The sequence below is a fragment of the Pinus tabuliformis genome, chromosome X (genome assembly GCF_031772625.1).
Source record: "Pinus tabuliformis cultivar Carrire ecotype Pingquan chromosome X, CPIR1, whole genome shotgun sequence".
NCBI lineage: Eukaryota > Viridiplantae > Streptophyta > Pinopsida > Pinales > Pinaceae > Pinus > Pinus tabuliformis.
The window spans coordinates 1,396,793,255-1,396,818,303 of NC_142308.1; the positions used below are offsets into that span (position 1 = coordinate 1,396,793,255).

General features: G+C 35.8%; 2 pseudogenes; both read right to left on the reverse strand.

Annotated features, from left to right (window-relative positions):
• Positions 1-18,140: 18,140 nt before the first annotated feature.
• LOC149145250 (putative calcium-binding protein CML7) lies at positions 18,141-19,983 on the reverse strand (annotated as a pseudogene).
• Positions 19,984-20,294: 311 nt separating this feature from the next.
• LOC149145251 (V-type proton ATPase 16 kDa proteolipid subunit pseudogene) lies at positions 20,295-21,149 on the reverse strand (annotated as a pseudogene).
• Positions 21,150-25,049: the final 3,900 nt, after the last annotated feature.

Below are 25,049 nucleotides of genomic sequence, written 5' to 3' on the forward strand. Positions count from 1 at the left end.
CCAAGCCCAACTGTCTTTCATATAACAGTTTTCAGGTGTGGAGCCTTCCAGCAGCTCGGCAAGCAGATTTTTTTGGGGCATTAACCAAGCAGGGACACCATGGAAGTCCCAACCGGCCCATTCTCCCTGGTGATCCCAAACAGAGAGATCGTATAAGCTGTTTATGCCTGCACGTATCAACCAATCTCTAATGTCTGCAATATCCTCGTTCCCCTCCAAAGGATCGCGCCCCATTATTCTGTCCTGCAACAATTTAGTTCACTTGCCATTGCCCGACACTCTATACATAATTTTTTTAAAGAAAATACTTCCTTTACAACAGAGACTCTAGACCTGCGTGCTGTTGACTGGGGGGTCGAAATGCAGGTTTTTGAAAGACGAATTGTGGGCATATTTTGACAACAGAGTAGTGCTGATCGGATGGTTGGGCTTGTGTGCCATTTTCCACAGACGCTTTCCTCCCAACGCTAGGTTAACGAGGGAGGGGTCTTAGATTTGGAGGCCACCCTCTGCGATCGGCCTTTTTACTAGATCCCAATTAGCCAAATGCATTTTGCTTTCATTACCTTTCCCTCCCTGCCATAAAAAGTCTCTTAAAAGTTTAGATATCTGCTCCATAATATTTCTGGGGCCTAGCAAGAATGCAGGTTGATAAATTGGGAGCGCGGACAACAGTGACTTGTTTAATATAACTTTGCCTCCTTTAGTTAACCAGAAGCCACCCCAAGTTGCTATTTTTTCTTTGATTTTACATATAATGTCTGTCTAGAGTGACCTTCTGTTAGCTCCATTTGTGATGGGGAGACCAAGGTATTTGATCCGATCCCAGTGAGCATGTCCTCTGAAGCCCAGGAGGTTCGAGATGATTATGAGCTCTTGTTGACCTGTGTTCCAACTGTAGATTTCACTCTTACTCTCATTGAAAAGTGCTCCTGAAACACTACAGTAGCTTTTTAGGACCGAGTCAAAGGCTTTGGCAATTCTGGTGGCCGCACCTCCGAGGAGAAGTGGATCATTTGCAAAGAGCGCATGGTTCAGAGGATCAACCTCTGAGGAGGGTTTGAGACCAGGGAGGGAGCCAGAAATTCTTTCAGCTGTGAGTTTTATATTGAGGGAGTCGGTCATTAAGATATACAGTTAGGGAGAGAGGGCATCCCTGCCTGATGCCTCTCCGAGCTTGAAAAAATTTGAGGGACGACCATTGACAAGGGGGGCGATCCATGGGTTATCGATGCAGGCATTTATAAGCTAGACAAAATGGGGAGAGAAGCCGAAGGAGAGGAGAACCTTAATGAGGAAAGAGCGACTAACTTTGTCAAACGCGTTCGCCATATCTAATTTAATCAACATACCTTTCTCTTTTCGCTTTTTGCTGGAATGGATTGTCTCCTGGACTTGAATGACATTGTCGATGATATGCCTGCCTTCCACGAAACCACCTTGGGGACTAGAGATCAGCCTTTTGAGCAGAGGCTTGATCCTGTTTGCTAATAGTTTGGCCAGAATTTTATAAGATGCGTTACAAAGCGATATGGGTCTGAATCTAGCAAATGTTTCTTGATTGGTATCTTTGGGGATTAAGGCTAGATAAGTGGAGTTGGTTCCTCCACCGATCTTAGCTTTTATCATGAACTCCTTTATCATTTTTTGGAGATCAATTTTAATGATATTCCAGCATGCTTTATAGAAATTAATTGTGAATCAGTCTGGACCTAGAGCCTTGTCTGATTCCATGGACCAGATAACTTTGATGATTTCCTCCTCTGTTACCTCGCTGGTAAGAGCAGCATTATCTTCAGATCTGATGAGATGTGGAATGTTAGAGAGGAAATCTGTTGTTTCCTCGGAGACCTGAGTTCCCTCACTATATAAATTCCTGAAGTGGCTATCCACAACAACTTTGGCTTGGGTGAAGCCTTTACTGACATGGCCCTCTGTTGTCTTTATTTCTGATATGTGATTCCTAGACAACCGAGCTCTATATTGTCTATGGAAGAACGAGGTGTTCCGATCCCCTGCTTTTAGCCACAAACTTCTGGATTTGATTCTCTAGTATTCTTCTTCTTTTCGGAAGGATCGGTAAGTTGAGCATTGGGCCTTTATTTCTTGTTCCAAAAGGTCCGTTGTGATCTCTTTGGTTTCCATATCTGTTTGCAGGGTCTCCAAAGTATACACTGCTTCTTTTCTTATGTTGGTTGGAGTAGGGACTGGTTTCCTTATCCACTCCTTCAAAGCATGTTTTTTGGCCTTAAGTTTTTGCTCCCAAACAAAACTTGAGGACCCTGAGAAGGTTTTGGCCCAGGCTTCTTTCACAGTATCGGTGAAGCCTTCTCTCTCAATCCATAAGGGGCTGAAGCGGAATGGAAGAGGGCCAAGATCTTCTTCATCTTCTAGGAGAAGCTGAATTGGCTTGTGGTCAGAGGTCAGCTTAGGTAGAATTTTGGTCTTGATTATCTTTTTATTCGACATAAGGGAGCCTTGGACTAGGAATCGATCCAGGCGAGCAGAAATATGATCTAGCCCAGATCTATTATTGGACCAAGTGTAAAGGCCACGGACGAGATTGAAGTCTAAAAGGTCCCATTGCTGAGTGAGTTCTTCCACAAGGCCAACATAGGATCTCTGCTGTTGGAGCCACCCCTCTTCTCTTTTGTTTTCAAGACTATATTAAGATCACCTACTATGATAATATTACTTGGATTATGCTGTTCTAAAAATGCTGAGAGGGAGTTCCAACATTCTCGTTTTTCTGAGTATATGACAGGGACATAAAGATTAAACAGAGAGATAGTCAGCTTACTTGTACAATGTGTTAGCTCCGTGAAGATTCAGTGCTGGGTTTCATGAGATTTTTTTAACAGAAATAAATCTTCTGTCCAAAGAGTTGCTAGCCCTCCAGAAGATCCCCTTGAACTTACTGCTTTGCTTGCGCTTTTCTTCCATTTTGACTTGCTAATATCTAGAAGAGCTTGCCCTTCTATCTTCGTCTCTTAGAGCATGAGGATGTATGAGGGTTCTATTTTCAGGAGATCCATGACTGCTTCAGTTTTAGAGGCGTTCCCCAATCCTCTGCAGTTCCAAGAGGTGAGCTTCATAATTTACTTGGGGGGGGGGGGGGGGATAGGGCCTCCCTTAGAAGGCCTTGGTTTGGTGTTTCTTCCAATGGACATTTCTATAGTGGACTGGCTTCCTTGAACTTTGAGTCGTTCAACCTCCTCTTCCCTTAGTTCTTTGCGGGATTTCCTGCTTGCTCTTTTGGAAGGATGTTTGCAGGTTTCGTCCTTTGAAGAACCCGAGCTATCTACTGTTTTTTTCCTTGTTACTTCAGCATAAGATGGGTTGGAGGGGCTACCTTGTGAGGTCTCGACTTGTATAGCTTCTTCTCCATATTTGTTGGGAGGAGGGACTTCTATGTGTTCCAGATTTTCCTGGATCGAGCTTGCTGGTTTGATTTGGGATTTTTCTGTGTCGTTCGGGGTTGCATCCTTTTCTTGATTGAGCTTGGAACTTCCTGGAGCTCTGGACGTGTTCCCTTTGCCATTTCCCTTTTTTTGATGGGAATTTTTTTGGACTACTGTCCATTGTTCCTCGTTTATTTTGTATGCCTGCTCCTCTACCTTTTTCTTGCAGTGCTTTGCAAAATTACCATGACCATGACAGTGTCTACATTTGAAATGGAGCTGTTCGTAATCCAGTTCCTAGACGTGAGTCCACCCAGCAACAGGGAGCTTAATTGCTTCAGGCAAACCCTCTTCTAGATCAACTTCTACATAGATTCAGGCACATGAGTACTGGTCTTTTCTTGCAGCTTGATCTATGTATTTTCCTAGAGCACTACCAATGATCTGGAGAGTTTTTTGGTTCCAGCAGTGGAAAGGCAAATGGGGAAGTTGCACCCAAACCGGGACAGCAGAGGGAACGTCCTGGGAGGGATCAAAATCAGGGGACCATTTGTTTAGATACAGGCCTTGTGGTCCCATAAAATAAGGACCATTTCTAAAGATTAGGCTTCTATCATCCGGGTTTTCGAAAACGAATACGAAGAATCCTTTGCCCACAAAATAGCTTTTGACCCCCTCTTTAATCAAGGGAGACCAATTTCTTTGAGTTCAGTCCTCCACCGACTTGGGGGAAGGCCAGAGGCCCATAAACTGGCCTATTAACCCTCTCTCAACAAGATTCAGAGTAGCTTTGCAAGTTTCATCTTCAGGAAGGGCAACTGTGGAGATAGAGTCTAATTTCTTGACAAATTTTTGCTGAATAGCCGAGGGAGGGCGCTTCGAACTTGCGGAAATCATTGCTTTGAACGCAGAAACCTTTGGAGGCGGGTTAGGGGGGGGGGGGGGCAGGGTCCCCATTGAACTCCATGAGAGGGGCATTGTTGGACTGAGTGAAGAAGTGCTACAGCCGCAGGGCCACACAGGTAGACACCCGATAGCCAGAAGCACACTGCTCTCTCCAGCAAGCAGATCTTTTGGGCGAAGCGCCTCGAAACACCGTCCCCTAAGATAAAGGCAGAGCCCTCCAATGCAGCACCAGAGGGCTGAGGCTGGCCTGTGGCTAGGTCTCCAGAGTGGGGAAAAATGCTTCCTCTCTTGTAAAGGTGAAGTTTGACGAAAGGATAGAAGCTCCAATTTTGAATTTAGGATGGAAAGTTCAAGAAGCATGGGAAGTTTGGTGCGATTAGAAGCTGCTCATTATACAACCTAAAATTGACGCTGCACGACAAAGTGCTGGACTATACAATGTCTTTTGGGATTTGTAGGTTTCCATCACTGCTATCAAATGTTTCAAAATAGTTAAAGCCACTTGACATTATATGATTTCAATAAATGATTCAAGCCATGAGAGCAAGTAAAGTAACAAGTAATGATAGAGGAAAGATAACATGTGATTCTTTTAAGTTTTTGTTATTGTATTTTATTTGACATAATTGATTCAAAATATAGGTTTAATATTTACAATGGATTGAATATTTTTTTTAAGATACTTTCTTAATTACAATACAATGGGACCAAATTTGAGAGAGAGAGGTGGGAGAGAGGGAGAGAGAGGATGGGTGAGAGAGAGGGAAGAAAGAACAAAGACATAGAGAGATAAAGGTGGAGAGAGAGAAAGGGAGTGACAAGGGAGAGAGGGAGGAAAGAACAAAGACATAGAGAGATAAAGTTGGAGAGAGAGAGGGAGTGACAAGGGAGAGAGGAGAGGAAGGAAGAGAAAAAGAATGAGAGGAGAGAGATAATGAGAGAAGGGAAAGAGAGAGAGAGAGAGACACACACACACAAAGATGGGGGGAGAGAGAGAAGGAGAGGAGTGAGATAGTGATAGAGTTGGAGGGTAGAGAGAGAGAGTGATGGGGGGAAGAGATAGAGGGAGGTCGGGGATAGAGGAAAGAAGAGAGAGAGAAGGAGAGCGAAAGAGATGGAGTTGGGGGGGGGCGTAGGGGAGAAGAAGGGAGGAAAAAAGAGAGAGAAGGGTGCAAAGAGATGAATCAAATCTCTCGAGGTGCAAACCTTTCCTCAAATTTTGTACTCAAAAAAGAGTTCAAATTATATACTCAAAAAAGAGTTTGATAGATCCTTGTTAAGATGGATCTAGGTTGGTTTAAATAAATATAAATAAGTTGAAAATAAATTAATAAAATATCATTTTGGGGAATGAGTTATTAAAACCATTTGTATTTGTTTTATAAAAATTAGTATGTAATTCTATTAATATTATAATATTCCCTTAATTTTATATTAGATATAATTCTAAATATTTTAACTAAAATATATTAATTTTAATTAAAATATAAATATATATTATTTTTTATATAGTTTATGGACTGTATAGATGGGCGGGTTACTACATCCACATTTTATATTAAATATAATTCTAAATATTTTAACTAAAATATATTAATTTTAATTAAAATATAAATATATATTATATTTTATATATTTTATGGACCGTATAGACTGGTGGGTTACTACATCCACATAATATTGTACGACAAAGGTGAGAGGATTGAGAGAGTTGAACCTATGGCTTCTCAATAGGCAAAGGTGCTTTTAACGATGGGCACTTGGCCAATTAAGCTAGTCTTTGAGGCTTAAATAATGCAATGGACTTTAAATGTTTTTTCTATGTGGTTCATGGTCCCCAAAGATCAATGACTTCTATGAAATATTTGTATCATGCAGATCCACCCAAAGGAATCACTTCCTACCAGCTCAACTACAAAGCCTTACCCCAAGAGTCTAGAAAATTGAATTCATAACCTCTCAATAGTAAAAGTGGTTTAACTACAAGGAATCAACTAATTGAGTTAACAAGTCTCAAGACTAAGTGTTATTATTTAATCTCACATATAAACTTTATCACTTCCTACCAGCTCAACTACAAAGCCTTACCCCAAGAGTCTAGAAAATTGAATTCATAACCTCTCAATAGTAAAAGTGGTTTAAATACAAGGAATCAACTAATTGAGTTAACAAGTCTCAAGACTAAGTGTTATTATTTAATCTCACATATAAACTTTTTCTTTAATTATATTTCAATTATGTATATAAGATCTTTTTGTAAGTAACAATGGTCAAATAATGGGCCTATAGTATGCCCTAAAACTGCTTTTTCTTGGCTAAGATCTCATCTTCCTCAAACGTAAGAAAACATGGTAATGGCCCAAGACCCAGAGGCATCTGGCAAGAGTGAAATCCCGCCCCCTTAAGAACCACTAGCGGGTTATTCCAGGGTGCGTGGTTTTCCTTGAATAATGGTGATGATTTAGCCTACATTCACGGTTAACAGCTAGAGATGGATGTCCTCATTACTAGTTTGACAACTTAGTTATGACATGTTTTCCCACTTGTGTAAAAACAAAACAATGGTCAATTATGTTATTAATATGGTGTTTGTATATAGAACCTATTTATAGGAAGTAATAATTGTCCACAGCTAGCTAGTATAAGTAGTTTTATAGATGCTGGAAGTTGTATAATAACACAATCGCGTAGACACAAAAGTTACTAACATGGTACAGGGAAAAGTAAGCAATTAATATAACTATACAAATGAGCTATTAATGTGGTACATTGAAAAGTAAGAATGAAGTACGCAGTTAATATAACTACACAAATGAGTTATTAATATGGTACATTACAAAGTAAGCATTAAGTTGGATATTAATATGCTACATTGAAAATCTATTAACAAATAAGTTACAAATATGGTGCATTGAAAAGTAAGCTTTGTGTTGGATAATACATATGAATTGTGAAGTTACATGGGATATGGAATTTTAGCAATTTTTAATGGCAACCAATTATTGGCTTAGTGCATGGCCATGGTGATGTATGGCATGGATAGATCCCATACATTTTTCCTGTGAATTTGGTGATTTTTCTAGTGTCTTCCACCTCAACCGATTTCTAACAGACGTGACTTGCCAGTTATTCTAGGAACGATAAAGGTCATATCAATTAAGGAAAATCAGGAGAATTATTGCTTCCATCTACTAGACTTGTTATTGCATCTTACTTGTTGATCTCGACTCTCATCCTTGTGATGAAGAATATGAAAGTAGGAGTAGGAGCATACAGAGTAGAATGGAGAGCTAGAGTCGAGCACCAAGCATATGCCAAGAAAGAAGCACATGCCCAAAATTATTCAAGATGCGGAAGGCCATAGGTGAGTTAGAACAATATCTCGTAAATTTTCAAGTTGTTGAGATTTCAAACATTGTTAGCCTACAAATTCTAGAATTTACCTTCCCTTTAATGTCTAATGGTTTTACTTCTAAGAAAAAAGGAAACAAAACCATAATTCCTAGTCTCAATCAAAATTATACTCTTTGTTGCGCTTGAATATTGCAAATACTCCTATTTGAGCCATGAAAATGAACCTTTTTGTATCTAAATATACAAACATTTCTAAATAACCTTGAATTTAGAGATGTCATGCTTCATTGTTTGAAGGAATTTAGGCTTCAATGATTTTCTTGGTACATGGCCATTAAAAACTGCCATGGAACCTTTAGACAATGCATTTAGTTGAAGTGATAGATATGTTTAATTGCTGAAAAGTATAGGGTGACAATTGCTGCCAACAAAATAAGTCACACTTAATGTTGAAAGTATATTACAAGTGAGAAATATGAGAGTTTACCCATTCAATTTTGATGTTTCTACATTCCATGTATTGTTTCTATTTAATTTGGAATGTTAATTATGTGATGTAAACATAATTTTTTATCTTCCCACTTTTTAACCACTAATATGAGGAGATTTACTAATGCAAGAATTACATCAAAAAAAATTGCCAAAAAAATAAGTTGTTCCTGTTAGCAAAAGCACAGTAGATGATAGATATATAGAGTGTTTCCATAAATAAGGTATTCATGTTAGCAAAAGCATAGTAGATGATAGATATATAGGGTGCTTCCATAAAAAAGGTGTTCATGTTAGCAAAAGCATATTAGATGATAGATATATAGAGTGTTTCCATAGCCATGGAAAAAGTAGATATTAAAGGTATATATCTATATCCATTCTTGAGGGTAGACATAAAAGGTTATCTTTATAACCATTGTTGATTCCATGGAGATATAGAAGGGTCATTTTATGTCCTAATTATAAAGGGTATTTTTATATCCACTGTAGATTTCGTGTATCTCCACTTGACTTTGCTTTATGTCAAGTGAATATTGAAATCTGTGATCAACATAAATAAAAGATAAAAATGACACCTTATCTACCCAAAAAAAATCTTGAAAAAGTAGAAAACTACAAGGACGGGAGACAACAGAGAATGAAGAGAAATAAGGACATTGAAGATATAAATGACTAGTGTAAAGGTAAAGTTTTATACAAGGATGAAGCTCAAAATTTGAATTTAAGATGGAAAGTTCAAGAAGCATAGAAATTTTGGTGTGATTAGAAATTTTTCATTATACAAGCTAACATTAAAACCGTAAGTGAAAGTGTTTGACTCTGTGTATTTTAAAAGTTAGACTTGTTGGAATATGCAGCATCTGGTTCTAAATGTGAGTGTTAAAATTTAGTGCGTTTTTGTAACTTAAAAAAAAATATTACATATGAAGCAAAAGCAAGAAGGGATGAGGGAGTATCAAAAGAGACAAACATATGAGTCACAAAAAGAAGGGAAAAGGACATAGAGACTCAGATTTTCTATAAATGATATTTATTTGTTTAATCATTTTCCAGTGATCTTTTCCATCATAAAGCAATTACATAGAGGAGCTCAATAGTAAAAGAAAAAATTCCATGATGATCATAAAGAGACAACCACACAATAACACAAGAGATTGCCCTAGGAAAACCCATGAGGGGTAAAAACCTAGAAATCCTTCTTTCATAGAATCAATCCAACAAGAGGGCCCTCAAAATCAAGATGAAATATAACTGACTAGCATGAGTTACAAGCTCAACCTCTCACCAAGAAACCAAGTCAACCCTCACAAAATTGTCCACAAAGTATCCTTGAGTATCTCCGTCAAGATGAAATATAACTGACCAGCATGAGTTACAAGCTCAACCTCTCGCCAAGAAACCAAGTCAACCCTCACAAAATTGTCCACAAAGTATCCTTGAGTATCTCAGACAAGTTCTGAAATAGGTCTTCTCTAAAGTTCCAAAATTTAACCTCTACCTTAGCCTCAGAAGTTCTATCTTGAACATAGATGAAACACATGAAATTTTGGACTTTGCTTTAGAAAGATACCCCCAAAACCTGCACTGATCTCGGCCTCTTGTACTTGCTTTAGTGAGGGTAGAAAGAGCACTTATTATACTTGTGTTTTTGACCTCCTTGACTTGTATTCCTTCTTAGATTGTTCAGATATATTTCTTCTTGTGTAATAATGTGAAGTGTGCCAAGAGGGAGGATGAATGTCTCTTTAATATAGAACTCAGGAGGTTGAATGTGTGCCATAAGGGGCTAAGCTGAATTTACATTTAGAGGAGTCGACTTCATTACTTGTGGACGGAAAAATATAAACCAATTCAAAATTCTTCTTTAGAAAAGGTCATGAAGAATATGCATTTCATATTTTCTTTTGATGAAATAATGAGCATGAAGAACATGCTAGATAGAAACATATATTGTTACAAATGCATCAATGAGGAAAATTAATAATTATGAAGACTCGCCATAGCTACAAAATTCACAATATCTTCTAGTGGACCGCAAATAGAAGGGATTTTCCATAAGAGTTGTAAATATATTCTTGAAGTTGGTTGATATAGCTGATATCTAAATCTGAAAATGACTGGACAATTTATTTATAGCATCATTTTTTAAATTCTTCTTTTGTATTGTATCCTTGTTTTTCATGTTCAACGTGGAGTTAACATGTGTCCCTTTTAAAGTAAAAATAAAATATCCTTTAAATTAAAAAATAATGTGAGCGATGATCAAAATAAAATCAAATATACATATTTGGTTAGTTTTACTTAAAACTATTATAAAATGTAGACTCGCTCTAACTCTACTTGCTTTATTGATTGTTCATAGTACAAACCAATACAAAGGAGAACATTGGTAAAAATATATTAGTGTCACTCTCTATTATAAATAAAATATTATATTACAACCCAATATGAAGGAGATATGATAAAAATATTCTTGTCACTAATTATAATAGAATATTTCCATGTCCATATGAAATAAGATAATTTTATATGGACTTTTAAAATTCTTTTAAAGTAACTAAAACAAAAACAAAGAAATTATATTTTTATATTTCAATTGATATGTATATAAACAATTTTAATATTCATGTTAGTTAATTTGTTTTAATATCAACTTTAGAAAAGACATAAACATATATGTATGTATATATATGAAACACAATAAAATATTTCTATGTGCAAAGAGAAGAAACAATTGAAAGTAATATTTAATGTATTAAAAAAACAAGTACATGCTTTTTAATGTAAAAAAGTAATTAATAATTTTAAATGATAATTATATATATACACACACGAAACATACTTTAATATAATTTTAAAATAATATAATATTAAAAATTAATATAAAAATTTAACATAATAAGAGTTTAATAAACTTCATATTACACTTGTTTACTTTTTTTTCCTATCCATTTTTTTATGTAATTACTTGCTTAAATTATGGTGGGCAGTGATCTACATGGCATCATGGTGGAGGTGCAATTTTTTCAAGTTTTGCATTATAAAAGGGTTTGCACTTCAGGAGATTTGATTCCTTTAGGATCTTTAGATTCATGGTCAAGATGGATCTGTACTGGTATAAGATCATAGGGTAAGGAAGTGATCAATGAAACAAAGCTCCATTTCAAAACTAAGTTAACCATTGGCGAAATTTCACAGAGTCTTATGTGCAGGGAATTTTGGTATCAAAACAGGTCAGTAAAATATTTATTTGATTTGGATCATTTTCAACTTTTGGGTTTTGAACGCAACTTCAATTTGTGAGGAAACAAGATAATGGTCACTGCCATACAATATGGTTATAAACAACCTTTTATAATTTATATTGCTTTTATTGTAGAAATCTACAAATTTTTTCAACAACAATTGTAACTTTTATTGATCAAATAATTTATCATTATAGAGCACCTCGTGCTTTGATTCAAATGGTCCCATTTTGGAATACTTCTCAAATAATTTCCAACCTTAGGGTATTACATTTCAATACACATTGTTGAAATGTCTAGTATATTCAGGTTTTGAGATGTGTTTCTTCTTACTAAGATTCCTTTTCTCCTCATTTACATTATGGATCTACATTTTCCTCTTAAATTTTTCTACAGTGCATACTTCATATCGAACAAATAGAGCTCCATTTCACCAGTTATTTCTAGCCTTTTAATTTTAAGCGTTGGTGAAATTTCATAAATCGATCTTATAATTCTTAGTTGATTACTCATTATTTACTGGAATCCTAGAAGGGAGAATTCAAATAAGGTCATTGTATGGGGTGCCAGTGAAATTCAAATATAGAAATAAACTATAGTTTTCTTTAATAGAACTAGAGAGGCATTTTCCACTTCAATTCTTTGATGGTGGTAGAGAGGCATTTGTCACTTCAATTCTTTTGGTAACAATTGTTTTCGTTAAACTTTGGGTTGGTTTGCTTTAAGAGCGTTAGTGTATTGAATTTAATTTTGTTATAAATTTTTAAAATATTTTGAAAAATAAATTAATTATTTACGTCATTACTACCCATAAAATTTGAGAATATTTTCAAAATATGTAATTGAAATCATGAAAATTTACATTGAAACAACTAGACCAAGCTTCATATTGGGCACATTTTTATTTTTTTTTAATTTGAACATAAAAATTCAAAGAGCCCCATGAGATCAACGAGTCCCAAGAGATCGACCCACTAGGTTTCTGAAAAATGAAAACTATAGACCTTTTCTCAATATTATAAAATAATTAATGTATTTTGCTTTTAAAATAATTTATTTTATATTTTACTATTTATATTAATTACACCAAAGTTGGTTTTTTATATGGGCTTCTTATGTCCAAACGTTGTCCACTCCAGCAAATGAGAGCCTATTTTTCGTCCTCCTCGCACCTATCCAAATTTGACACATGGTTAGTTTTCATTACTCCTTTTGTTCTTACATGTCGTTGCTCCTCCAAAAAAAACAACGCTAAAGTGTTCATTTGACTTAGTGTCAAGGACCTGTCTGAGTGACGTACATAGGGTGTAGTGGTTCCTTTCTCTATCTATCATAGGGAATAACCTCAAGTGGATGCATAAAAAATCATATGCATGAATAGGTGCCTATCTGAGGAATTGATTCTCTTTGCCTATCGGAGCACTCTCTTGCCCATCGTACCTACCCTTTTTGTCGTCTTGTTTGAATGTGTTCCATACAGTCTTATAACTATGAAATCAGATCCCCATCACAAGTCTCCATTCAAATAGTTACCCACTCCTTAGCTGGAATGAGAGGGTGGACGAATAGGCTCCTTTTATGTGAACGGTCTTCTTTCTACAATATCCTAGTATGATCTATGATGATTCGAGCAAAGGGAAAAAATTGATATCTTGGTAGGTATTAGTTAAGATTTCACGACGACAATTGGTGGAAAGAATTGAGATCGATAGGTGGCTTCTTAAGCTTTCAGAATTCCTTTGCACCGAGAGGTGAAATTTCTAGTATAAATATTCTATTATATATTTTTTTATCTATGCTTACATATATTAAAAAGTATTCTTCTTTTTCTTAATCATTAAACCAATAATTGCCCCTTGTTTTGAGAAAAGGCCCTTATTTAAATGGAGCCAATTTGGAAATCGAACCCATTATATAATGGTAAACTTGTCCATAAACTGTCCCTGATATGTCATAGCCATGACCAATGACACTTTTGACCACCTGGAGCTCATGGAAATGACATCATGGGCACAACTTATTATTTGTCAAGACAACGTCCGCGTTCGGCTAGCTTCTATCTAGTGGTTAATGATGTTTGGTGTTTGAGGATTATTATATGAAAATGATTAGTAAATTATTACATGTTGTAAGTTATTAGTAAATTATTACATTCTTTTTCTTAGCATTTATGACCTTTTGATTTCTCTTTAAATTCAATTCTTTCATTTATTTTCTCATTTATTATTGTGAACTTTTTGTTTATCCCATTTTAACTTTTTTAATATTTAACTGATCTGAACTTAAACAAGAACACAACAAATTATAGATATAACCATAAATACATAGATGCAACATAAATAATACTTCATTTCATTGATATCAAATACTAAAATATGCTTACAAAGAGAATGGAAATAAGGCTAGCTCGAGCAATGGTAGTTTATCTATGAGAAGATATGTGGCGGCTACATGCCTCTGAACTGTGTTACAATGAGGCTCAAGTGCCTATTTATTATTGAAAAACATGAGAAAACCCTAAACAACCAAAACACTAACCCCATGAAATGTAACGCCAAGAGTTTGTGGGCCCCGTTGGGGTTAGTTGGGCTGCCAACTTCCCGAGGTCATAACTTGGCCATATTATCTCCATTTGGCACCTACGATGCCTTATTGGAAAGGTATTTCCAAATATTATAGGATTTTCCATAGACCCTTGCCAACAGCTTTGGGTCTACAACAAACCTCAAAATAACATCGTTTAGGGGGTCAAAATTGCTCCAGAAGTTCAAGACTTGAAAACTACTAAAAATAGTAAATGCTGAAATAAAAAGGGAAACAAATGAAACCAACTAGAGGTCTAGGTGGAATAGGTGGGTGACCACCAATATCCACCTGGATCATTCCTCCCTCCTTAGGAATTAATGGTCCCCATTGCATGCAGAGCCTCCATGAGGTGAGGAAATTTCTGTTGAACCTAGGCCCTGGTGAGCCACTTGCCTTGGTGCAGGAGTTGGCCAGCTTTGACAACCCGTTATAGTTAGATATTCTGCTGGCTAGTGTTATTGACCTATGTGTCCATAATTCGATCAGTTTTGGACTGACCCATGTAGTTTGGGTTTAACTCTGTTGGTGCAAGTTGTTCTTCAATGTCTAATGTGTCCAGTAATGGTCAAAAGTATGGTCGAAGGTGATCCACATTAAAAATTGGGTATAGGGCAAGGAATGGGAGAATTTTGAGCTCAAAATCATTGTCTCCCACAACCTTGGTAATGTTGTAAGCAGCATATCGGAGTAGTATGAGCTTCTGATGGGCTTCGGTAAGGTGTCTTTCTACAAATGCAACCAAACTTTGTCGCCCACTTAAAACTTGTGTGGCACCCGATGTTGATCATGTCGTTTCTTGTACTTGGCATTTGACTTCTCCAAGATGTCATGAACCTACTGGTGGATGTGTTGGATGCATTCAATACATCTGGTCACTTTATTAGCCTCAGACAATGCATGTGTGGATTATGTCTGTGCAGTCACGTGTGACATGGAAACATCAATCAGATACAATGGTTGAAATCCTAGACCCACATGAAAGGGACTTTGACCAATGGAGCTATGGACAGCTCTATTATAACTGTGTTGCACATATGAAAGACTCTCATCCTAGGTTTGAGGATGCTTGGAGTTTTACATGTGGAGTATGTGCACTGTCATCCTATTAACAACCTTAGTCTGGCCATCAGTCTGGGGATGGAAGGTAGTCGACTTCGTGCGCTTGGTGTCCAATAGTGTCCAGAGGCTTGACCAAAATGTGCTTAATAACCTACTATCCCGATCTGATATAATCGTATGCGGGATCCCAAAATGTACCAATACTAGTTCAAAGAAGAGTTTGGTGGTGTCCTCTAATGTGATACTCTTCTTACAGGCTACCAATACATCCATCTTAGAAAATCTATCCACGAACACAAATACACAGTCATTACTATGCTCTGTAGAAGGGAGGCCAGAAATATAGTCCATGGAGATGGATTCCCATGGCAGGTTGGAAGTAGGCAAAGGAGTGTACATGCCTTTCTTCATGATGGTTGGCTTGGTGATGACACAGGCAGTGCAGGATCCGATATATTTCCAAACATCCTGTCGGAGTTTGTGATAATAAAAGTACTTTTGTAGTAAAGCAACAATTTTCTCCACACCAAAGTGTCCTGCGAGCTGACTGTAGTGTGCCTCCTAAATCAGCTTGGCATGCTCATTTGAAGGAACACAAAGGTAAACAATGTAAACTTTGAAATGGGAACTGATACTCTTACCTGTTTCGTAGAGATAGCAAAAAGTGACCTGATTTTGAAAAGGGGTGATGCAGAACGAACATGTTTTTTTTTAGAGCATAGTTTTTGGAAGGAATGTCATGGGAAGGATAGTTTTATGTACATTACGTTTTTGAATGGTAGTGATTTTCATGCTGATTTTAAAAAGTGAGTATTCTGCATCACCCCCTTTTTTTAAAAGACCTGTTTTTTGGCTTTAAATTTTCTAATGTATAAAATGTAAATAATTATTTTGTAAATTTGATCATTTTTGAAGTGGTCGTTTTCTTCACATTTTCTTGTTTTTCATTTTAATTTTAACTTTTTTTTAGTGAGGTTTTTATTGTTTTGCATTTTTAAATTAGGAGGTCGATATTTAGAATTTTCGATATTCTACATATTTATACATCCTTAATTAATTTTTCACTCCACATGAAATAATTGTTTCTAAAAAACAATATTTTTTAACAATGGACATAAAAATAACCATTTTTAACATAAATATAACTAAAAAACTACACGTTTTGATAACTTTTTGCTAGAATTGACATGTCAAAATCACAATTTTTATACGATAATTTTAACTAAAAATGGTTAAATAATAGTTTTTTTTTATGAATTTCATGTCAAAAAAATAATAATAATCACTTTTTTTTTTCAAAAAATAATGATAAACTTAAAAATCAATGCGAAAATCACATATTACAAATATTGAATGTATAACAACCCTAATTGAGTGTTTATTCTTCTCATAAAATGTCAAAGTCAAAACATTGCAAAGCTTTATTTCCAAGCATAACTTAAATTTAATCAACAATGTCACGTAATCCAAACTCTTCTTCCTCTAGAGTTTCATCATTGTCTTCTTCCACAATATTTTCTGTTTCCTTTTGCTCATTTTCCTCTTCTAATGGGTCTTTGATGTTTGTGAATCTCCCAATGTATGTTTTTCCAAACATTCCATGTAATGGTGGTTGGGGTTCCTTTGCCTTTTTTGCCACACGTGATTCACTAAAGTCCCCTTTCTTCAACCCAATTTCTTGCATTGCATTTGGAAGAAATTGAAGAGAATTAATTCTTTGCTGAATGAAGAACTGAAATGTTAAGAAATTTTCTTGAATAACTATTTCAAATACCATTTGAGAAAAGATGGTAATGCAAGCACATACTCAACGCCCATGTCACCTCCTCAACGCCCATGTCACTTTTATAAAATAGAATGTATTTATAATTCTACTCAACATTCATTTTTATCAAAATTCAATATTTTCACAAAGATGAAATCACTTTAAAACATTTTATACCAATTTTGAAAATTAATAAAACAAACTCAACTAATTTAATAATGGTGAATTGTAATATATAAAAAGAACTCACTACATATCATCCACTACCAATGTTAATCAAGTGAAGAAAAAAACACTATACTTCATCCAAACACAATTAATTTTATATTTATTAGAAAAATCAAAATTATATATGTTCAAGTCTACATGTGAAATTCATTTATATGATTAAGACTTGCTTACACACATGTTTCCCTTGTAATCAATTCATCTCAACAGAATTATCAGCGAAAACAAATCTTATCTATGCAAAGAGATAAAAGATAAGCTTCTTCAAAAAACTTTTTTATTTCCACCAAGTGATTTGTCTATTTATCAATTTAATAATGATGTGTGGAATTAAACCATATCAATTTATTAGAAATTATTGAAATTTTTATTTATTAACACCAATCTAGTCAAAACGATCCCAAATCTCCCAAAAACGACTGTTTTAACCTCATGCATTCAAACAAAATGAGCCTAACAGACCCTAAACAAAATGGATTAAGTGAGTTGTTGACTCAGCCTAACAAACCCTAACTGACATAGCCTGATCACATTCCAACTTCAAGTCATTAACTAAAATAGTCGAAAGACCCTCACCCTATATCTCAAGTCTTGAAGCACTTGGTTGCCTTCATTTACCAAACATTGCTTGCGTACGTTTGGACTTGATTTGGTTTATAACAATTTTCTTAGCCAAAGAGAGCAGGGAATCCATTTGTGATTATTTACAGATTTGCAAATGGAAAATGCAAACTATTTTATGCAATCAACGAAGAATTGCAAATTACAAATTACAGATTTGCAAATGAAAAATATAAACTATTTTATCTCATCAGAACAGAATTGCTCAAATTAAAGTCATCTATTATGATCAATTTACCAAAAATTTGTGTCATCCATTATGTTTAATCTATCAAGAAGTTTCAAAATTTTAAACTCAAGTCATACATCATGTTCAATCTATCAAAAGTTGTTTACTTCAAAATTTATAATTTATGTATCAATTTTCCCTATGTTTATTTTTTATATAACATAACATATAAGAATATTTTACAAAGCTCCCAAAATCCAGGTCTGACTACTTTGATTATTAATCAAATGTAAAACCAAAATATATTGTTTTGTTTAAAACTCGATCTCGTAGCAGATGTTTCCATCAGAATCGACCTTAATTTCTCGAATACACTCATCGAATTCTGACGGCTCCAGCTTCTCCCCGACGCTGGTAAGAATATGACGGAGTTCCCTGGCAGAAATCTTGCCGGTGCCCTCTTTATCGAGGGCTTTAAAGGCATCCCTGAGTTGAACATGGAAGCTCCCTCCCTTCAAGTTCCATTTCATCACGTCCACGAAGCGAGGGAAGTCGATGGTGCCGCTGATCTCTTCACGTTTAATGATCTCTTTAAGCTCCGCCTGAGTGGGATTCTCCCCCAGGGATCACATCACGGTTCCCAGTTCGGCCGCCGTAATGTACCCGTCACGGTCGGTGTCGAATAGGCTGAACGCCTCCTGCATTGGAGCGATCTGCTCTTCACTCTAGATCAAAACTGAACTTTTACTAAAAAACTATTTTGTTTGTTCCTGCCAAAATTAATTAACATCAAAATTCCCTCTAAAATCCACTTAATATCATATTGGATGCCCAGTAAGCATTGTTTGGGGCGATTCGTAGCAGATGGGGCGATTCGTAGCAGATGGGGTGATTCTGAGAATCGCCGGGTGGTGGGGCGATTCTCAGAATCACCCCGCCACTGCCCCGCCACCACCACTGGTGGCGGGGCGGTGGCGGGAGAATATCCCTTTTTTTGTTTCTCCTATTATGTCCAATTCCATCAATAACCTATTTTGTTGAAATATCCACAAATTTTTTTTCCCCAATTGAGATTTGATCTAATGAATCTTGGATACTAATGGGTTGACAAAAGAGTTACCCTATTATTATGATTCTTCAAGTATATATTTCTATAGAGAGAGATAGCATGTAGTGTAGGTTCCCATGGAGCATCTTTCTTCTTTCACTGCCACTAGTTCTATCACTGACTCGCTATGAGACTTTTCATGGTGCCGACGGAATCATAGCCCTCAAACTCTATACCTAAACCTCTTCCTAGACAGTGACCCTAGGTCTCGACAGAAACATATACCTTTACCCTCGACCCTATACCGCTACCAAATTAACGGGTCCTACCTCACTTACGTATATGCAACACACGGTTACTACAGCACCTAACGTAGAGAGGTATATAGCCCTGACATACATAGATAGAAGGTCTTTCTTTTATAGCTGATCATTCGGGGCGATTCTCAAAATTGCCCCATCTGCTACGAATCGCCCCAAAAAATGCTTACTGGGCATCCAATACGATATTAAGTGGAGAAATCCTAGCCCTGCGAAAGATCTGCTGTGATGGCACTGCTGGGAATTGAACTGGGGTTGCCTTGGGTGTTATTGCAATAGGGGGCGATGTTAGTGCTGGTGCTGGAGAGGCTAAGCCCATCAATACCGTGACGAAAATGAATATGAATCTAACCCTAATGACTTCACAACACACCCTATTACCAACTATCTTATATCTGACATTTAGTCAGTAATTTGATCTTATATCTATCATTTAGTCATTAATTTGATTATTTTCTTATTATTCAGTTATATAATTATATCATATTATGTTTGATCCTAAATCAAATATTTATCAGAGTGAGGAAAATCGGTCAGTAAAAGATATATTACTTAGTTTTTTAAATTGAGGACAGGATTATCCATTAATTCAATGTAAAAGATATATTACTTAGTTTTTTAAATTGACTTCCGCTTAATATTCATTCGCAGTTTCCATAAAGAAAAACTTAGCAGAGGTACCTACAACAAGTGGTGAATTGTGAGAAGAATATGTACAAGATCTACGGGAGTCTTATCTTGCTGAACGGACACACCGTAAGATGTATCACACCTCATCTCTTTTCTCATTGAACGTCATTGTCAGTATTAATATGAAAACAACATACAAACAATTATATCCACAAACAATCAAATTGCCAGCCACATACTGCCATGTCATTTCCCGAATATTATTACTGTGATACCATTTCTGCCTCAACTTTATGCTTAAAAATTCCATGGCATTTCCCCAATATTATAGATATGATACCATTTCTGCCTCAAATTTAAAGGCACACACTACAAAATATCCACCTCAGTCACCCTTTCCCACAGCAGGCCCATGATTGTTAAGTATTAGCTTTGGTCATTCAATTCCATACGATTTGATTTCAAATTCATAACGTGCCAAATGACACCAGCAGTAACGTGCACTTGTTAACTGGTTCAATTTCCACATTGTAATGAGCTTTCAAATTGATCACTAAATTCTTAAGTCTAAAATTCCAAACCAAGAGAATAATAATGAATCTTGAGAAAAATATTATCTCCTACTGAAAACAACAATCACATTTCCACTGCAGAAGACAGCAGTCTTGCTAAAAAACTAACAAATGAACCAAGTAAATAGAAGACCAACTGCAACTTCTTTAATCTGCTCGTGGCTGGCCAGCTCGAGAAGAAAGTATAATACCAACTATAAGGCCGTAGAGTGCAAGTGCTTCTGCAAAGATCAATATGAGGATCATACCAACAAAGAGCTTTGGCTGCTGTGCATTTGCTCTGACACCGGCATCACCAACAATACCAATAGCCATTCCCGCAGCAAGACCCGAGAGCCCGCAAGCCAGTCCCGATGACAGATGCGCATAACCATCAAATAGATAATAGGACTTTGCCTTGGGGTTAATTCCTGTGCTGATAATCACAGCAATAATCAAACCATAAATACCCAACACTCCAGCCATGACGACTGGAACAATCGATTTCATCACAAGCTCCGGCCTCATCACACCCATGGAGGCCACGCCCACGCCACTCTTCGCAGTTCCATATGCAGCTCCCATGCAGGAGAACACGAGCGCTGCGGCGGCCCCAAGGAAGCCGAAGAATGGAGCAGTCTCATCGCCGCTGAATACGTCCACCATTTTAACTGAGATTTGGGATGAGATTCAAGCTAGAACTTCGAAGGTTTTTCAGAGTTTCAGAGCCTCCAAAGAGATCGAACCTCGAAGCTGGAACCTGCAAGTGCCTAGCCCAATCCAGATGCAATCTCAGAGCATTAAAAGAGTCATTCAATTCCATGTCAAACTTGTAAATGGAATTAGGTATTAGGAAATGGATTCTGAACTGCACATTGAATTAATGGATAATCCTGTTGTCAATTTAAAAAACTAAGGTGGTGGGGCGATTCTGAGAATCGCCCCATCACCGCCCCACCACCACCACTGGTGGCGGGGCGATTCTCAGAATCGCCCCACAACCCGATTGCTCGAATACTCTAATAGGTGCTGCTGTAGCAAAGGGTTTTTGCAGTGGAATGTAATTGATTTTAAATACAAACGACGCTGATAAATGGGTATGTGGTACTTTAAAGTAAATCAATTGGCTGCCTGTACTATTTTTCCCCTGTTTTAACTATTTTTTGGTGGCGGGGTGATTCTCAGAATCGCCCCACAACCCGATTGCTCGAATACTCTAATAGGTGCCGCTGTAGCAAAGGGTTTTTGCAGTGGAATGTAATCGATTTTAAATACAAACGACGTTGATAAATGGGTATGTGGTACTTTAAACTAAATCAATTGGCTGCTTGTACTATTTTTCTCCCGTTTTAACTATTTTTTAGTGGCGGGGCGATGGCGGGGCCCCACAACTCGATTGCTCGAATACTCTAATAGGTGCTTCTGTAGCAAAGGGTTTTTGCAGTGGAATGTAATCGATTTTAAATACAAACGACGCTGATAAATGGGTATGTGGTACTTTAAACTCAATCAATTGGCTGCTTGTACTATTTTTCCCTTGTTTTAACTATTTTTTGGTGGCGGGGCGATTCTCAGAATTGCCCACAACCCGATTGCTCGAATACTCTAATAGGTGTCGCTGTAGCAAAGGGTTTTTGCAGTGGAATGTAATCGATTTTAAATACAAACGACACTGATAAATGGGTATGTGGTACTTTAAACTAAATCAATTGGCTGCCTGTACTATTTTTCCCCTATTTTAACTATTTTTGAAGTGTATTCTCTAGTACTCTTGTGAAAATTGATTAAAGATCTGGCAATGGAGCAAAAGATTCGGCTCTGCCGTCAGGTAAAATTCAGCTCTGCTAAACTGCCGATCCTCTTTCTTTCCTGTTAAAAGGCTATAGTTATCATTCCTCTTTTCTATTTTTGAAGTGTGTGCGCTGTTGTGACAATTGATTAAAGATGTAGCAATGGAGCAAAAGATTCGGCGCTGCTATCAGGTAAAAGTTAGCTCTGCTAAAGATGCCGCTACTCTTTCTTTCATGTTAGGTTAAAAATGCATAGTTATCATTCCTCTTTCTTTCCTACTCTGTTCATTTTCTGTTCAAGTTTAGGTTAAATTAATTGTTATATTAATGAAACTGTAACAGGTGAATTCTGGTTTGATTGACCCAGATCACGGGATGCTGCCGTAGTAAAGGGTTGTTGCAGCGGATGATGATTTATTTTAGATAAAAAAAATGGTTATGTAACATTTTAAGAATTCCTGGGTTTTACAAATTGATAGCGAGCTATAAAAGAAAAAAATAGTGAGATGATATAAAACAGAAAATATACTCGGCATTGTCGTATTCTTGTAGCCCTATAAGCGAAATAACATCCAATGCGTTTTACAGTATTTCCATGCTTTCCATGGAAATCTAATGTGGTTGATGTAGGGAAATGAAAAACTTACAAATGAAGGTAGCCAGAGAACATTTTCGCGTCCAACAATATTATTTAACGTCCTTTAATAAAGCAATGAGCCAGCCAGAACTTCAACCTTTCCGAATTTATTTCATTTCTTTTTCTCCGAGGATCAACTGTATTTTAAAGTATTTTGTTGATTTAGATTAAAATTTAAGATTGTGTATCGCAGAAAGTGGTAAGTTTACAAATGAAGCTGTGAGATCAGGAGGGAGTAGTAAGTTCATGGATAAGAGGTTAGTCTGAGGTTTGGTAAGTGTGCCTTAATTATTATTAAAGTGAGCCAGCCAGTATGCTGGTTTGTTATTAGTGAAATGGGATTAATTGTATTTATGAGTAGTGAAATGGGATCAACTGTATTTATAAAGTATTTTTATGATTTAGATTAAAATCTAGGGTCATGTATTTAATGAAATGAAAAACTCACAAATAAATAGGTTGCAGTAAGTTTATGGACAAGAAGTTAGTATGAAGTTTGGTAATATTAAAGAAAATTAGTACGAGGTTCAATATATAAATGTATATTGTCAAATTTCTATAAAATTATAATTTTATTCCTAATTTTTATGATTTTTTTTAATTTTAGCAATCTGAGATGTATATTTTAATGTTTATTGACATTTACCAACCATTTAATTTATCTGACTATACTAATTATTATTATTGATTAAAATTTAGAAATACCTCAAAACCATTATCTTTTAAATCCCATCATTAAATTTTTTTTGAAAAACATTTTTCATTTACTAAAAATACCAATTTACAATCAATGATTTGTTTCATTACATTATAGTATTTTTATATATTATATATTTTACTCTTGCATTATAATATTCTTACATGTTATATAAAAAGATATATAAAATACATTACAATTTTTTTTAGATATTATATAAATATAACTGAACTTAAAAGTATTAATAATATCTTTTAAATATTTCAGATTTAAAACTTGCCCATTAAATATTGGAGGTGTTTATTATTATTAAATATACGTTTAAAATGATAAATTAATGTATTGATAATTAATTTTATACTAAAAGCATCATTAATGTCGCCAGATTTTTTTATAAGCATTCGAATCTCTTAAAATTAGATTCTTAATTAAAAAAAAATTGTATACAGAGAGCCGGTGTACTGAGTAATCAACCTTAGTCTGGGAGAAAGGATAAAGATATACAAATATATTACCATGTAAGTAATTATTTGATGTTTAAGAAAATATAAAAATACATTATTACTTGATATAAATAATTATTTAATCATCTGATAAATGTTGATAAAGAAAGTAATTCAATGATAATGATTGGATAAACTTACTAATTTTAAATACAAACGACGGTGATGTGGTACTTGAAACTAATTCACTCGCTATATGTTGTGGTTTTTTTGCCTGCTTTAACTATTTTGAAGCTGGTACTGTTGTGATAATGATTAAAGATGTAGCAATGGGCAAAAGACTCCGCGCTGCTGTCAGGTAAAAGTCAGCTCTGCTAAACATAGATCTCCTTTCTTTCATAATATGTTATAGCTATTATTCTTCTTTCTTTCGTGCTCCGTTCATTTTTTGTTCAAGGTTAGGTTAAATTAATTGCTATGTTAATGAAACAACAACAGATTAAAGATCCGGGAATAGAGCGAACAATTCCGCGTACCTTCAGGTAAAGTTCATCTCTGCCAACGCCCTTCCTCTCTATTTCATGTTAAGTTAAAATACTATAGCTATCGTTCCTATTTATTTGATGTTAGGTTCAAAATTAGATTCAATTATTGTTATGTTGAGGAAATAATAAGCGTTAAATATTGTTATGTTGAGGAAATAATAATCGTTAAATATTGGTTTGGTCGATGTTGATCAGGAGGTGCTGCCGTAGAAAGGGTTATTGCAGTGGAATATGATTGATTTTAAATACCAATGAGCGTAATAAATGGGTATGTGGTACTTTAAATGGGTATGTGGTAATATGTACTAACTATTTTTGAAGTGTATGCACCGGTAATCTTGTGACCCCTGGCAATGGAGCAAAAGATTCGGCTCTGGCCTCAGCTAAAAGTCACCTCTGCTAAACATGTGGATCATCTTTCTTTCGTGCTATGTTAAAAGAGTATAGTTATCATTTCTCTTTCTATTTTTGAAGTGTATGCGCCGGTACTGTTGTGACAATTGATTAAAGATCTAACCATGGAGCAAAAGATTCCGCGATGCTGCGATTAGGTAAAAGTCAG